The sequence below is a fragment of the Apium graveolens genome, chromosome 10 (genome assembly GCF_009905375.1).
Source record: "Apium graveolens cultivar Ventura chromosome 10, ASM990537v1, whole genome shotgun sequence".
Taxonomy (NCBI): Eukaryota; Viridiplantae; Streptophyta; class Magnoliopsida; order Apiales; family Apiaceae; genus Apium; species Apium graveolens.
In genome coordinates this window covers 137,949,430-137,958,191 of record NC_133656.1, presented here as the reverse complement: position 1 = coordinate 137,958,191, position 8,762 = coordinate 137,949,430, and the positions used below count along the sequence as shown (strand labels likewise).

The following is an 8,762-nucleotide window of genomic DNA, read 5'->3' as shown; positions in this document are numbered from 1 at the left end:
GCATGGCAAGTTCTAAATCTCAAGATCCACCGTCGCTTCACAAGAGATTAACACCCTATCTTATATGTTCGCGACGCACATAAGACGAATACGCACAACCAATACTAGATATCATGCAATCATCACATACTAAAGTATTAAACAATTAACTAAAGAATTCCATAATAAATCCGTTGCAACCCCATGATCACGATTAGCCCATAATAGAACTTATCGCCATCATGGGTTCATATGAAATCATGATAAACAAACATAAGAAAATAATAACTAAACTAATTATATTAAAACAGAGTACGTCACAAGAGTAAATAAGTCAAAGCAAGAAAACTAGCAACGTTACAACGAAACAAGAATCACAAGAATATATGCTTCCTCTTCGCTGCTGTGTGCTAAATCGGTCTTCTTCCTTATCTCCTTCGCTTCTTGCAAAACACAATCTAAAACATAATCTCCTCTTAATACTCTATGAAAAACGTCTCAAATCTACCTATATAATAGTCCCATAAAACTCAGATTACATAGAAGTTGGAAGCCAAACAGAAGTAGAAGTCTAAAATAATTCAGCTTTTTCCCCGACCCTGCGCGGCCGCTCAGCATTTCTGCGCGGGCGCGCAAGGCTGCTGCGCGGCCGCTCAGCATTGCTGCGCGGGCGCGCAGGACCCTACTGGAAAATTTCCAGGTTTGCTCCGTTTCTTCGCCGTAATCTGCCCGTTCTTTTCCTCTCGCAATGGTGAACACATGCCAAGGCTTATTCTTGATGATTCCTTCTCCGAAATGCAACTAATACCCTGAAATGCATAAACACTAGAAAAACGCATCAAATACACAAAATACTTGATTTCAAGACACCAATTTAAGCCATTTTAAGACGTTCTAAGTGGTATAAAATGCCACTTATCACACCCCCAAACTTAAATCGATGCTTGTCCTCAAGCGTCACAGACTCAAAAACAAATAAAAATATGCATGAATGCAATCTATATGAAAATGCAACGATCCCCCTTACTACAATTAACCAACCAAATTGCCACGTCTCAACGAATTCAGTTAGACACTAAAGATCAATAAACTCATGCAAACGGACATACCGCCAGAAACGTGGTGTGTGCAAATGCTTAACAGATATGCTTTGGAACTAGACCAATTACTATGACTAGACTATCCTCAAGACAATCCTACGATTATACAAAGAATAAAAATTCTAGGCACAAAGTGATATACAACACTACAAGAACTCTGGAGCTTACTACGGAATCGTGCTTTTTATTTACAACTCAAATGCTTATTTGACCGTGCAATGAGTGAGGTCCACAAAAGACTTATGCAATGGTATCCATGTAACGAGCGTTAGGTTAGCGGATCCCAGACTCTAAAAGCCTTAGGTCACTAGGCACAAAGTCCCCTAAGAACTTAATAACTCGAATACCAAAGAGCCCACTCTTGATCAATTATGCAAAATTTTTTTTTTTTTTAATAACTCTGAGCAAGTGCGTTTCGCTCCATCTTGCTCAACCCTAGACTACTCGCATAACATGCGAGCCGGCTACTAGCCATTTGACGCCTAGCCACAACTAGCAACAAATTCCATTTTTACTCCATTTTTTTTTCTTTTTCATGCCTTTACCACTAAGAACCTATTATCAAATTCTAAGCATAATAAATAGATTATCCTCGAAAATAATCAGATCATAACAACAATCTAGTCCTTAAGCATTCTCTAAGACTTAGTGACAATACAAGTGCTTCTAGCATGCATATCAACCTACACAACTTAATATCAATTTAATGTTATCACTACACTCGCATCAATATCACAATTCAGTCGATAAATCATTGCAAAAGGGATCATGGTATATGCATGAGCTATATGATATGACAAACAAATAAAGCTATATATATATAAAAAAACTATATGGCAAAAATTATGCAACTATATGAACTAACTATCATGAATATGCAGCTATATGACACACACAAAATATTCCTTAACTACCACCCCCAAATATAAAATCTTCACTGTCCCCAGTGAAGGTAGTAGAAAGGAACACAGGGTATACCTAATCGGAGTTATCATCATCATCACCCTCAGTGGGTGGAGTATCAGGCGGCGGGTATGCAGAGTCCTCACCAAAAACTGGCCACTGGATATCAGCTCCAAGGCCTCGAAAAGCAGTCCCTAACGCAAGGGTGAGCTCCTGAGCAAACCTGCTCTGCGTCTCATACATGGCATCCATCCGCCGTGAAAGCCTCCTATACTGGGCATCACCCATCCCAGCACCCTCCTGAGCTCTCGAAGAACTAGCCTCACCACGCCCTGGCCTGGCCATAGTAGCACCTCGTGCTGGACGCCCTCCTGGAAGATGATAACCCAGCCCATGCTCCTCAGGCTCACCACCGGTCCACTCCTGCATCCCATTCAGAGTGCCAGAATCTATCGAAGCTGCTGGCAACTGCAACTGCTCATGAGCCGACCAGTTCACTCCTACTGCTCGGCATAGCTTTGTAACCGTGGATGCATAAGGGATGTTCATATGCTTTGCTCCCCTCAACAACTTCAGAATTCCTTGGTAGATAAACTCACCAAGGTCCACATAGTATTCCTCATTCAGAATTCCCCACAACAACTGTGCTCTCTCAACTGTGACCTTGTGTGCATGTGAAGAAGGCAAAATATTAGCACATATAAATGCATTCCATGCACGGGCATACCTATTCATGGCGATCGCCGGAAAGTGACGATACTCATTATAGGCTGGACTGCGGTTCCAAACTGTGCCCGGTCGACAGAGAGTCGCACAAATCAAATCCAAGTCAAAGTCCTCAGCAGTCTTTTCATTCCAGTTCTCCTCCTCGGGCTTCCTCTCTCGTTGTCCAATCACACGGCGAATCGCCGCAGGATGATAATCAACCGTCAGCCCACGAACTACAGAAAACCCATTCTTTTCAGCCTTCGCGTTCGCGTAGAACTCACGAACAACACTCATCGGTACTGCTTCGGGTGACTCACAAAAAGCTATCCACCCCTTCTCTGCAATCATGGGCAACAACTCACCATCCCTCCCTGATGGTAAAAACCCCCTCTCCTTCAGAATTGGCTTCCCCAACAGCCTAGTGTACTCCTCCTCCGCAGCTCTGTCAGTTAACCGAGGCCTTGCAGCAGTACCCCTTGATGAATCAGCAGTAGGAACTGTGCTGCTGCTGTCAATAGTGCGTGCTCTCTTGGGTGCCATTGATTTGTGAATAAAAGTGTGTAAGAACTGATTTTTAATGTTTATGAGAGGGTTTAAGTGTAGGAAGTTTGTGGGAGATATGTAGGATAGGTGTATGTATATATAGTGTGTGGAGTAGGTTAAATTAGATTAGGAGTGGGGTTGAGGGATAAAATCATGGGGTAATGGGAAAAGAATTCGTGGGTTTATGGGCTCTGATGGGTTTTTTGTGTGTTTTTGTTTTTTTTTTTTACTGTAAAAAAATTTTCTGGAACTCGACCCCTGCGTGGCCGCTCAGCATTTCTGCGCGGGCGCGCAGCAAGCTGCGCGGCCTCGCAGAGGGTCTCTGGAAAAAAAAAATTTCAGCCCCTGTTTTCTGATTTTTTTGTGTTTTTGGATAGGTTATTAACTTCTAAGGGTTCCTGTAACAACAATTCATGGGTTGCCTCCCACGCAGCGCTTCTTTTTCGTCATTAGCTTGACGTTCCGTACCTTTCTCACATAGTCAACAACATGGCACTAACCACCTCTCGGTTTGCCATGTCCCCATAGTAGTGCTTCAACCGCTGACCGTTAACCTTGAATGCTTGGTCCGAATCATTCTCAAAAATTTCCACCGCTCCATGTGGAAACACAGTTTTGACAATAAAAGGTCCAGACCACCTTGATTTCAACTTCCCAGGAAAAAGTCGGAGCCGAGAGTTGAATAACAGAACTTGTTGCCCTGGCACAAATAACTTAGGATGTAGCTTCCTATCGTGCCACCTCTTCACCTTTTCCTTATACATTTTGTTATTCTCGTACGCTTGAAGTCGAAATTCATCAAGTTCATTAAGCTGAAGCATTCTTTTCTTACCAGCTGCATCTAAATCCAGGTTCAATTTCTTCAATGCCCAGTAGGCCTTATGCTCAAGCTTCGCCGGTAGATGACATCCCTTACCGTATACCAACTGAAACGGTGACATCCCAAGTGGAGTTTTGTATGCTGTTCTGTAAGCCCAAACAGCTTCATCGAGCTTTAAAGACCAATCCTTCCTTGACGGACAAACAACCTTCTCTAGAATGCGCTTTATCTCTCTGTTAGACACTTCCGCTTGACCATTTGTTTGCGGATGATAGGCAGTAGCTACTCGATGATTCACATTATAACGCTGCATCATAGAAGTGAACTTACGGTTGCAAAAATGCGATCCTTCATCACTTATGATTACCCGAGGTGTTCCAAACCTTGTGAAAATATGCTTATGAAGAAAATTTAGTACTGCCTTTGCATCATTTGTCGGTAAAGCTTTAACTTCGACCCATTTTGAGACATAATCGACTGCCAGCAAGATGTACTGATTATTGCAAGACGAGATAAAAGGCCCCATGAAATCGATTCCCCATACATCAAAGACCTCGACTTCAAGCATCACATTTAATGGCATCTCATCCTTCCTTGACAAATTTCCCACTCTTTGGCAACGATCACACCTTAAAACAAACTGATGAGCATCCTTGAACAAGGTAGGCCAGAAAAAACCTGCTTACAGAATACGAGCTGCCGTCTTCTCACCTCCATAGTGTCCACCATAAACCGTGGAATGGCAGTCTCGTAATATCCCCTCCGTCTCACCGAAACGGGATACATCTCCTGATGATCTGGTCAGCTCCCTGTCTAAACAAATATGGTTCATCCCACATATACCACTTCACCTCATGTAGAAACTTCTTCTTTTGCGCGGATGTCAAATTAGGAGGCATTATATTGCTGACAAGATAGTTTACAATATCTGCAAACCATGGTTCTTCCTCCTGAATTGTAAACAACTGCTCATCCGGAAAAGATTCATTGATTAACGTTCTATCTTGTGAAGTAGAATCGGGATTCTCCAACCTAGAGAGATGGTCAGCTACTTGATTCTCAGTACCTTTTCTATCTTTGATCTCTAACTCAAATTCTTGAAGTAAAAGCACCCAACGAATGAGTCTCGGCTTCGAATCCTTCTTAGAAACCAGATAGCGAATAGCTGCATGATCAGTGAATACTGTCACTTTCGTACCAAGCAGATAAGATCGAAATTTCTCAAAGCCAAAGACTATAGCCAAAAGCTCCTTCTCAGTAATGGTGTAGTTCAATTGGGCCCCATTTAAAGTTTTACTCGCATAGTAGACCACATGGAAGAGATTTTTCTTGCGCTGTCCCAGAACTGCACCTACCGCATAATCACTCGCATCACACATCATCTCAAACGGTTCTGTCCAATCTGGTGCTGTAATAACTGGTGCCGTGATCAAACTCTCCTTGAGAGTTTCGAATGCTGCCAAACATTCATCATCAAATTTAAAAGGCACATATTTCTCAAGTAAATTGCACAACGGCTTAGATATCTTTGAAAAGTCCTTGATGAATCGACGATAAAAACCCGCATGACCGAGAAAACTACGGATTCCTTTCACCGAATTAGGTGGGGGAAGATTTTCAATGACTCCCACCTTGGCCTTGTCCACCTCCAGACCTTTGCTAGAGACCTTATGCCCAAGGATAATGCCTTCACGCACCATAAAATGACATTTCTCCCAATTAAGCACCAAATTAGTTTCCACGCATCTTTTGAGTACGGCGCGCAGATTATTCAAGCATTCATCATATGAGTGTCCAAAGACGGAGAAGTCATCCATGAACACTTCGACGTTATTTCCAATCATGTCAGAGAATATAGCCATCATACATCTCTGAAAGGTGGCCGGGGCGCCACATAACCCAAACGAAACTCTACGAAAAGCAAATGTGCCAAATGGACAAGTGAAGGTAGTCTTTTCCTGATCCTCTGGTGCAATACAAATCTGATTATACCCGGAATAACCATCCAGAAGACAAAAATACTCATGTCCCGCCAATCTGTCAAGCATTTGATCAATGAATGGGAGAGGGAAGTGATCCTTTCTTGTGGCTTTGTTCAATTTCCTATAATCCATGCATACTCTCCATCCTATAACTGTTCGAGTAGGGATGAGCTCATTCTTTTCATTTGCGACCACAGTGATACCTCCTTTCTTAGGTACACATTGTACGGGGCTCACCCACGAGCTGTCAGAAATAGGATAAATGATGCCTGCATCTAGCCATTTCAGAATTTCTTTCTTCACCACCTCCTTCATGATGGGATTCCGTCTTCGTTGCTGTTCCACAGTTGGCTTACTTCCTTCCTCTAGCAGAATTTTATGCATACAATATGAAGGACTTATCCCCTTGATGTCTGCTATGGTCCATCCTATAGCCGATTTGAATTCTCTCAAAATCCTTAAGAGCTTATCTTCCTCACTACCTGAAAGGTCAGCTGAAATAATAACAGGTAACGTAGATGAATCACCTAAAAAAGCATACCTCAAGTGTTCAGGTAATGGTTTAAGCTCCAAGTTAGGTGCTTCCTCTATTGATGGTTTGAGCTTCCCTTCAGCATTCTTAAGGTCAGAAGTACCAAGAGATTCAAATGGTATGTCGAGCTTTCGCTTCCATGGAGAAGCGTTCAGATATTGTAATTGCTCGTTGCTATCTTCATCATCACTGTCAAATTCCCCCACTAAGGCCTTTTCCAATGCATCAGACATTAGCATGTGATTGAGTTCCGACGTAACCGCAGAATCAATCACATCCACTTTTAAGCACTCCTCATCTTCTGTAGGGAATTTCATTGCCTTGAATACGTTGAAGGTCACATCCTGATCTTGGACCCGCATAGTAAGTTCCCCTTTTTGCACATCTATCAAGGTACGGCCAGTAGCCAAGAAAGGCCTCCCCAAGATTATGGGAATCTTCTTATCTTCCTCAAAATCCAGAATAACAAAATCTGCAGGAAAGAAGAGCTTATCCACCTTGACAAGCACATCCTCAACTATGCCCCTTGGGTAAGTAATGGAACGGTCCGCCAATTGTAGCGACATGTATGTGGGTTTTGGGTCAGGCTGATCCAGTTTTTTAAAGATCGACAACGGCATCAGATTAATGCTTGCTCCCAAATCACAAAGGCACTTGTCAAAAGTTAGATTGCCAATGGTGCAAGGAATGGTGAAGCTTCCCGGATCTTTCAGTTTTGGTGGTAACTTTTGCTGCAGAACAGCGTTGCATTCTTCCGTGAGAGCAACAGTTTCAAGGTCATCCAGTTTCACCTTCCTTGAAAGAATAGTCTTCATAAACTTCGCATAACTAGGAATTTGTTCCAGAGCCTCAGCGAAAGGTATATTGATGTGAAGTTTCTTGAACACCTCCAGAAACTTCCCGAACTGTCTATCCAGCTTTTGTTGCTGCAATCTCTTAGGAAAAGGTGGTGGAGGATAGAGCTGTTTCTCCCCTGTATTAGCCTCAGGCAGAGTGTGTTCAACAGTAGTCTTCCTTGGTTCCGCCGCTTTCTCCTTTTGCTTAGATTCTTCATCCCTAACTTCAGCTTCGACTTCTTTTGCCTTTTCAACATCAGCTACTTTTCCAGACCTTAAGGTAATAGCCTTGACTTGCTCTTTGGCTTCCTTCCTGCCTGGTACTTCCGTGTTACTGGGAAGAGTGCCAGGTTGACGATTGAGCACTGCATTGGCTAATTGACCGATTTGATTTTCCAAGGTCTTGATAGAAACCGCCTGACTCTTGCACAACAGCTTAAGTTCCTCAAAATCAGCACTAGTAGGTGCAGCTGCACTTCCCTGTTGAGGATATGATTGCCTTGTATCATACTGCTGTGGTTGCTGGAATCCAGGTGGGTTAAACTGTTTACTTACTCCTTGCTGATATGGTGGCTGAATAGCATTCTGATTATTCCCCCAGCTAAAATTTGGATGATTTCTGTTGTTAGGATGATAGGTCGCTGGCACAGGCTGCTGTTGTCACTGATAATTATTCACATACTGAACAGATTCGTTGACAAGAGAACACTGATCCGTAGCATGAGAACCTGCACAAAGCTCACAAACCATAGCTATTTGATTAACTCCATACATAGCCAAAGAATCAACCTTCATTGATAGCGCTTGGAGCTGGGCTGCAATAGCGGTGGCTGCATCAACTTCCAGAATACCTGCTACCTTGCCTGACGTCATCCTCTGAGTTGGGTTTTGATGCTCATTTGCAGCCATCGTCTCAATAAGATTATACGCCTCAGTATAGCTTTTAGCCCATAAGGCGCCTCCAGCTGCTGCATCGAGCATGGGCCGAGATTGGGCCCCCAAACCATTATAAAAACCAGTGATTACCATCCAATCCGGCATTCCATGATGTGGACATTTTCTCAACATTTCCTTGTAGCGTTCCCAAGCCTCGCACATAGATTCTGTAGGTTGCTGCGCAAATTGAGTAAGAGCACTCCTCATAGCTGCAGTCTTTGCCATTGGATAAAACTTCACCAGAAACTTTTGCGCAAGATCTTGCCACGTAGTGATTGACCCAGCTGGTTCAGAATGTAACCAGTCTTTAGCTTTATCCCTCAGTGAGAATGGGAAAAGCCTCAACTTGATAGCCTCATTAGTCACGCCATTATACTTAAAAGTGCTGCAGATCTCGACAAAATTCCTAATGTGCATGTTGGG

At 43.0% G+C, this 8,762-nt stretch overlaps 1 non-coding gene across 1 annotated transcript; it reads left to right on the top strand.

Moving 5' to 3' along the window:
- The first annotated feature begins 8,442 nt into the window (after positions 1-8,442).
- Positions 8,443-8,549, top strand: LOC141694079 (small nucleolar RNA R71). The gene has a single exon (XR_012563411.1). It is a non-coding gene; the product is annotated as a small nucleolar RNA R71 (small nucleolar RNA).
- Positions 8,550-8,762: the final 213 nt, after the last annotated feature.